This window comes from Antrostomus carolinensis, unplaced genomic scaffold, assembly GCF_000700745.2.
Source record: "Antrostomus carolinensis isolate BGI_N321 unplaced genomic scaffold, ASM70074v2 scaffold40125, whole genome shotgun sequence".
Lineage (NCBI taxonomy): Eukaryota > Metazoa > Chordata > Aves > Caprimulgiformes > Caprimulgidae > Antrostomus > Antrostomus carolinensis.
The window spans coordinates 670-7,497 of NW_010317834.1; the positions used below are offsets into that span (position 1 = coordinate 670).

General features: G+C 41.2%; 1 pseudogene; it reads right to left on the reverse strand.

The window, feature by feature from the left end:
* Positions 1-1,328: 1,328 nt before the first annotated feature.
* LOC104525537 (elongation factor 2-like) lies at positions 1,329-6,081 on the reverse strand (annotated as a pseudogene).
* Positions 6,082-6,828: the final 747 nt, after the last annotated feature.

Below are 6,828 nucleotides of genomic sequence, written 5' to 3' on the forward strand. Positions count from 1 at the left end.
GGTTGGACTGGATGATCTCCTGAGGTCCCTTCCAACCCCACCATTCTGGGATTCTGTGAAATGCATTTACTGCAGGATGCACATTTTATACAAACAGGATCTCACCATACCTTATCTTAGAACATGGCTGGCAAGCACTCTGATTATAACTGTACTTAAAAAATCAAATTTGCTTAGAAACACACCACTAAGGCTGCAAAACTCCCCTGCTCTGTCATGATAGGCCTCACAAGTCATTAAGGTGAAAAAATTCTCCATTCTGCTGTTCCGTCCTTGAGCTCATCTTCTTCAGCCCTCATGGCTAAGATATTTTTTAAGCAACTAAGCTGGTAAATTTCCTGCCCACCACCCAGCACCATAGTCTGGAATTAATTTTTAAAGCGGGTTTGAAATCTTCCAATTGCTTTTAAGATAGTTAAGACAAATTGGTATGTGAATAGCTGTACTTGTTGATAAATAAACACTTTTAGCATGGAATACATTTTCCAGGCTCTTTCATGGAAGAATTTAATTTACCAAGAAAATCCTGTTATTCAAAGGACAGAAATTAATGTTTAAACAGCTCAAAAAAAAGCTTATTACAAAAAAAAAAATTCCTTGATGCTCTTTTCTGTTTTTTTAAGATACTCATTGTTTGTTCTGAATGTTTACAGTGACAGAATCATAGAATAACAGACTGGTTTGGGTTGGAAGGGGCCTTAAAGCTCATCCAGTTCCAACCCCCTGCCAGCAGCAGGGACACCTTCCACTAGACCAGGTTGCTCAAAGCCTCATCTAACCTGGCCAAGAACACTTCCAGGGAGGAGCAGCCACAGCTTCTCTGGACAACCTGGGACACTGGCTCACCACCCTCACACCAAACAATTTCTTCCTCACATCTCAGCTCCATCTCCCCTCTGACACTTTCAAGCCGTCACCCCTTGTTCTGTCACTCCCTGCCCTTGGCCAAAGTCCCTCCCCAGCCTTCCTGGAGCCCCTTCAGGTACTGGGATTTCACTAGAAGGTCTCCCCAGAGCCTTCTCTTCTACTGGCAATTCATAAAGAACAGCATAACTCACTTCCCCACCTACATTTTGCTGTTTCTGTTCAGCCTCTTTCTATCTCTGAAATGAAAAACCTTCTCTCAAACAAAGTCTTTGGATCTTGCATCTCTGTTGTTGGCAGTGTTAGGTTAATGGTTGGACTCGATGACCTTAAAGAGTCTTTTCCAACCTAAATGATTCTATGATCTCATACAGAACACCCTGTTGCCTACCTGTGTTTCTACCATATATGTGGGCTCCATAATCCTGGGTTGTGCTGTAAGAGTAGACGCACACAGAACCCACCTCGCAGTAGGAGTGGTTTGCCCACCACCACGGTGAACAGCATCAGTGTGCAGAGTGACATCATGGATATCAAAACAAACACCTCTCATGTTCTCACACAAGACACTCTTGTGTATTAAAAGGGGAAAAACAAAGGTGTGATACTACTCAGGAGTTTCTAAGATAGGAACCTTCACTTAGCAGGATTCTGGCCTGATTTAAGTCACTCACAGTTATATTTGGATCAAGGCAGCGTACACTATACACACAGCAAAGTCCTAGGAAGGACTCATTTGAGAACTCACACATGGAACATTAGAAGACACCATGTGTTGATTACAGAGGTTGAGAGACGTGTTCTTCAGTGGGGACAAATTCCAACTAGCCCACTACCCTGTTCTTACCAGTTATCGACAATTTCTAAAGATCTTACATGAATAGAGCTCAGATACATTCCAGTAACACCAACTGCAAGTGCAACATAACAGAACTACACTTACCTCTTTCATAGCCCACTGGAAACCAGCAACAACACTGTCTTTGATTTCACTTAGATGCCAGACACCTTTTGTGATGTCATCTGAGATACTCAGACCTGTACCATCAGGTCCAAAGCACCACACCTTATACACCTCAGACATATCCCACTTGTATTTCTCTGCCAGGTAATGTGGGAGCTGTTTCAGTTCTTGAGGGGAACTGACTTCCCCTTTGTCTATGTCCTCAGCCAGTCCATCAGGAAAGGGTCGAGCCTTTATACAGAGCCTGTTGTGTTTGTTGGGAGATGTGGATAAGCAGACTTTGCTCAACTCTTCACCCAACCATCTCACGGTAAGATACAGCCAGGTCTGACTTCTGTCAAGTAGATTAAAGACAAAAAAATTCCCAAGTACAAAGCTGATCATTTTCACATGCAAATGTCATCCAATAACCTGTGGCTCCTCCTGCTAAGGCAGTGTGTTAATGCCAGGTTCACGCAGTCACCCAGGCATGCTCTGCTAGCTTCATCATGAAAAACACCACCACTTTCAGTAGCACATCTACAGTTACCATCATTGTTCAAGTTAGTTTTCCTCTTGACTGGATTTTCTTCACATCTCTGTCTTAATTCTAAGCTCTTTCAATGAACTAATAAAGAACTGCTTTTATTACTTAATCATCTGGTCTCCTAGAAAGTTTCAAATTGCTTTATGGAAGTTGCTGTAAGGAAACCAACAGCAGCAGATTAAGATGATATTTTCAAAGGTTAATGTTTAGTCATATTCCAAACGCTTTAGTCCACAAAAATTCCTGAATACCTTAATTAGAATGCAAATATGATCTTCTTCCAGAAGGCAAATTTCTACATGCAGCTCCTCAGCTCCAGCAATGATGTGTTCACCAGACTCTTCAATAATAGACTAGAGGAGGAAATAGTAGGGAGTAAACATTTTAAGAATTTATTAGTATTAACAAAAACACACACAGACTAAATCAGAAAAATGTCAGATTCCAAAACTGCTCAACCCCAAGTATTAAAAAATTTAACAAACTGTCATCTCTATATTGTTTCTTCTGAACGACTCTCCTCACCAGCAAAACTGGGTATTCTCACATTAAACATAGTTCCCATCTCACTGAGGGATTTGATCATTAAAAAAAGTGTAAGGAAAATTACTAAGTACTGCTCAAAACCCCACGCTAACTGCTGCAGAGTATGAGTTTTGCCTCAGGATCTTCCTATTCAAACACTGACTGGACTTACCCCTATTTATCTTGTGTTAGCTCATGCAATCGCAACTGAAAATGGTTTTGAGCCTGCAGCCATGCCATTAGATCACATAAAGAGCTCTCTGTGAATAAAGTCCAATGCTTTGGGTATTGCAGTGCAAACCAGCAGCTCTAAAGCTAAAACTGAGAGCTAGCACTCACCTGAACCTTAAGATCTTGGCCAGATGCTTTAGACCTTCAACTAGTTTTGATAGATCAGCAGGGGTTTTTTTGCTTCAACAGCAACACATGCGACTGGACTAACACCAAATTTCATCACTCTCACGTTGTGAGCATGTTAAAAAGTGGTAATGGTCTTTACCAAAGGTGGTAAACTCTTCACCAAAAACTGGTCAACACCAACTAGACCAACAATGTTGGCACAAGGTACATCCTCAATGGGCTCAACATAACGACCCATCATCAAAATGGTTCTACAAAGACAGAGGATGAGCAACAATCCTTGAATACTTGTTTTATTCTCCAGTATTTCCAAAAAGCTAAGCCCTTCCACACAAATTGTCTATTATTTGCTGATAATCTCTCTGGATTACTGGTTTTATTAAACAGGAAAATAAGACTCTTACAAAGAAATATAATGTTGATTTCATTAGGATTCCAAAATTTGTGTTTGCATTGTTATTCCAAAGAAATATACTGTTTCCATCTACCTTTGAACGGGTTTTAGGTAAAGATCTTGTTTCTTTCCAGGTGCATAGTTTGGTCCCATGATTCAAACTTTCTGTCTAGTAGAAACACCAGAGAGGACTCATTGAAAGGCACAGAAATGCCCTGTATCAGATGTGGAAACCACTTTGGAAATGTACATCATCAGAGGGCCTTTGGGATCACAGTTTTTGGCACCTGCAATAAAATATGGCTCTGCATCAGACACATTTTCTACAAGACTTCAAAACTTAGAACTATATACATGATTGAGCAACCTGGTCTAGTGGAAGGTGTCCCTGATGATGGCAGGGGAGTTGGAACCAGATGATCTTTAAGGTCCCTTTGAACCCAAAGCATTCTATGACTCTATGATTCCCAAAATTCACTGGATCTTAGTAACAGCTCCTCTCTTTTTCAGTTAGGAAGGGACAAATGCATGTGGACAGATGAATGATAGCTATGGTAGCTATCAAAGATTCTTTGTTAAGGTAATGAATCATCATCACTGTTGTTTCTTTCAATACTGACATCTCTGTTAGTACTTATTCCCTGCTTTCCCAAGTTGCCCTCTTCTGGTAGCAGGTTCCATGATATCACTAAATTTCTACTAATATGACCTAGTCCCAGGAAAAGTTTTTAATAGGGGGATTTAAAGATCCCCTGTAATCCATCAGAATCTAGAAATCAAAACACAGTGCCAGAAGTTTGCCTCCCCAGTAATTATATGGATGGTATTATCAGAAGCAGGACCTCTAACCAGAAGTCCTGTTCTGGTTTTGTGAGAAAGAGTTAACGGTTTAGTAGAGGATTAAACACATGTGCCATCACAGATAAGCTTCTCTTCTGCTAATACTGGAACTGAAAATTACTTTGAATATGATTTATTTATTTCAACATCTGTGGATATCTGATGGAAGTGACAAATCTACACAAATCTAAAAAGTGCAGATTCTCTTAAAAATGCTCAAGTTGATGAACATATTACAGATTAATTCTTCAAGACTTAACTCCTTCCTGTCAGACCAAGAGCACACTACTAGATGCAGATTCAGCTGTTTGCTCTTTATCTAGTCATGATCTCACCTTCAGACAATTAGGAGATGGTTCCATCTTTTACCTGATTTTCCTGCTCCACCTTTAAGGTAGAGAGTGAATCAGAGAACAGTAACAACATGTCAGCTACCCAGGGGATACAGTGGAAGTATTTTAATCACAGAATCACAGAATCACAGGATGTCAGGGATTGGAAGGGACCTCGAAAGATCATCCAGTCCAATCCCCCTGCCAGAGCAGGAACCTCAATGAGATCACACAGGAAGGTGTCCAGGCGGGTTCTGAATGCCTCCAGAGAAGGAGACTCCACAACCTCCCTGGGCAGCCTGTCCCAGGGCTCTGACACCCTCACTGGAAAGAAGTTTCTTCTCAAGTTTAAGCAGAACCTCCTGTGTTCCAGCTCCCACCCATTGCCCCTTGTCCTACCATTGGGCATCACTGAGAAGAGCCTGGCTCCATCCTCCTGACATTTGCCCTTTACACATTTATAAACATTAATGAGGTCTCCCCTCAGCCTCCTCTTCTCCAAGCTAAAGAGCCCCAGCTCCCTCAGCCTTTCCTCAGCAGGGAGATGCTCCCCTCCCTTCATCATCTTGGTGGCTCTGTGCTGGACTCTCTCCAGCAGTTCCCTGTCCTTCCTGAACTGTGGGGCCCAGAACTGGACACAATATTCCAGATGTGAGAAAGTGAAGATGTTTGAAAGTGAAGTATCCAGATGTTTGAAAGCGAGGTATCTTGTTATGATTCTGACTATGACTGAGGGGAAATCACAGGATTCACTAAGAGACCATAATCAAAGCTGCAGAGAGAATGAGGGTAATGAACTTGCTGCTCCATCCATCTCTTACAGTATATCCTAAGGCTGGTGCATACCACCTTCTTGCTCACGTCAACCACATGGTGTCTGAATCTAAAATAAATACAATGTGGTTTCACACACATCACTATCCAGCATATAAGGACACAAAGAAAGTTTTATGTGTAGTACCTCAAGGCTTTTCCTTTGCTTTCCGACTCTTTGTAATATCCTGGCTCAGAGTCCCAGATTAATAATTATCATTATAACACAGAAACTTAATCCAAATCTATTTTAGGCAGTTTTACTCATCTGTGCACTAGAGGTCTGTATTTTTGACAGCCCCTGGTAAGCTGGGAATTTTTTTTTTTTACCCATAGCAGCTTCATCATCAGGTGACCCATCACAGGGAAGTTCACAGTGGTACTAGCGTGCTCTTACAGGGGAAGGTAGGTGAATGGAGATCATCTGAAGCAAGGTATCTCCAGCAGGCAGCCAGAGGCACATTACAGCCTAGGGACCCAAAATTCACACTGTAATTAAAACTTGTTTCAAAAAAAAAGTAATAACTAACCCCCAAACAAACCTTTTGGATAGCATGTAGAAGGCTACACCTAGGGATGAATTGTAAAAAGTCATGACAGTCATTTAAAATTTCCCTGTGACTACTTAAATCTTGTTAAAGGCTATGAATAAAATACTTACCTAGAACGAGCAATTTGAACAGACCTGCATGTGTGATTTACTGAAAACCAGCACTCCTTGCATTCTTTTTTAACTTGGGTTAGTGACTTAAATTTCAACAGAAAGGTTAGGATTCTTGGATTATATTAAACTCTTGAAATAAAGCATGAATGTCCTTCCTCTCTGCTGACAACAGATTACAATTGCAGAGAAAAGAGGGTCCATGAATAGTCATATTTTATGGTTGCATCTCCCATATATGGAAGATGAAAATAAACCCAAATGTTTTATTAAACTCTGGCCATTTGCCACAGTGGTGTGGTTGGATTTCCTTTCTCCAGTGATTATTTCAAGAAGTTTCCACATGTATCCCCTGGGTTCCCTTTTCATGCGGGTTTTAACATATCTGAGGAGAACACAAGTTAGTAGAGGAAATGGACAATTTTTTAAAGTCCCTGCTCTTAACATTCAGTGCTGCAGAGAAAGCGATCACACGCTTTCAGACACTGCTCTTCAACAAGCTGAGTGGAATTCAGCAGTGTCCAGCGAGACCTGGACAGGCTGGAGAGC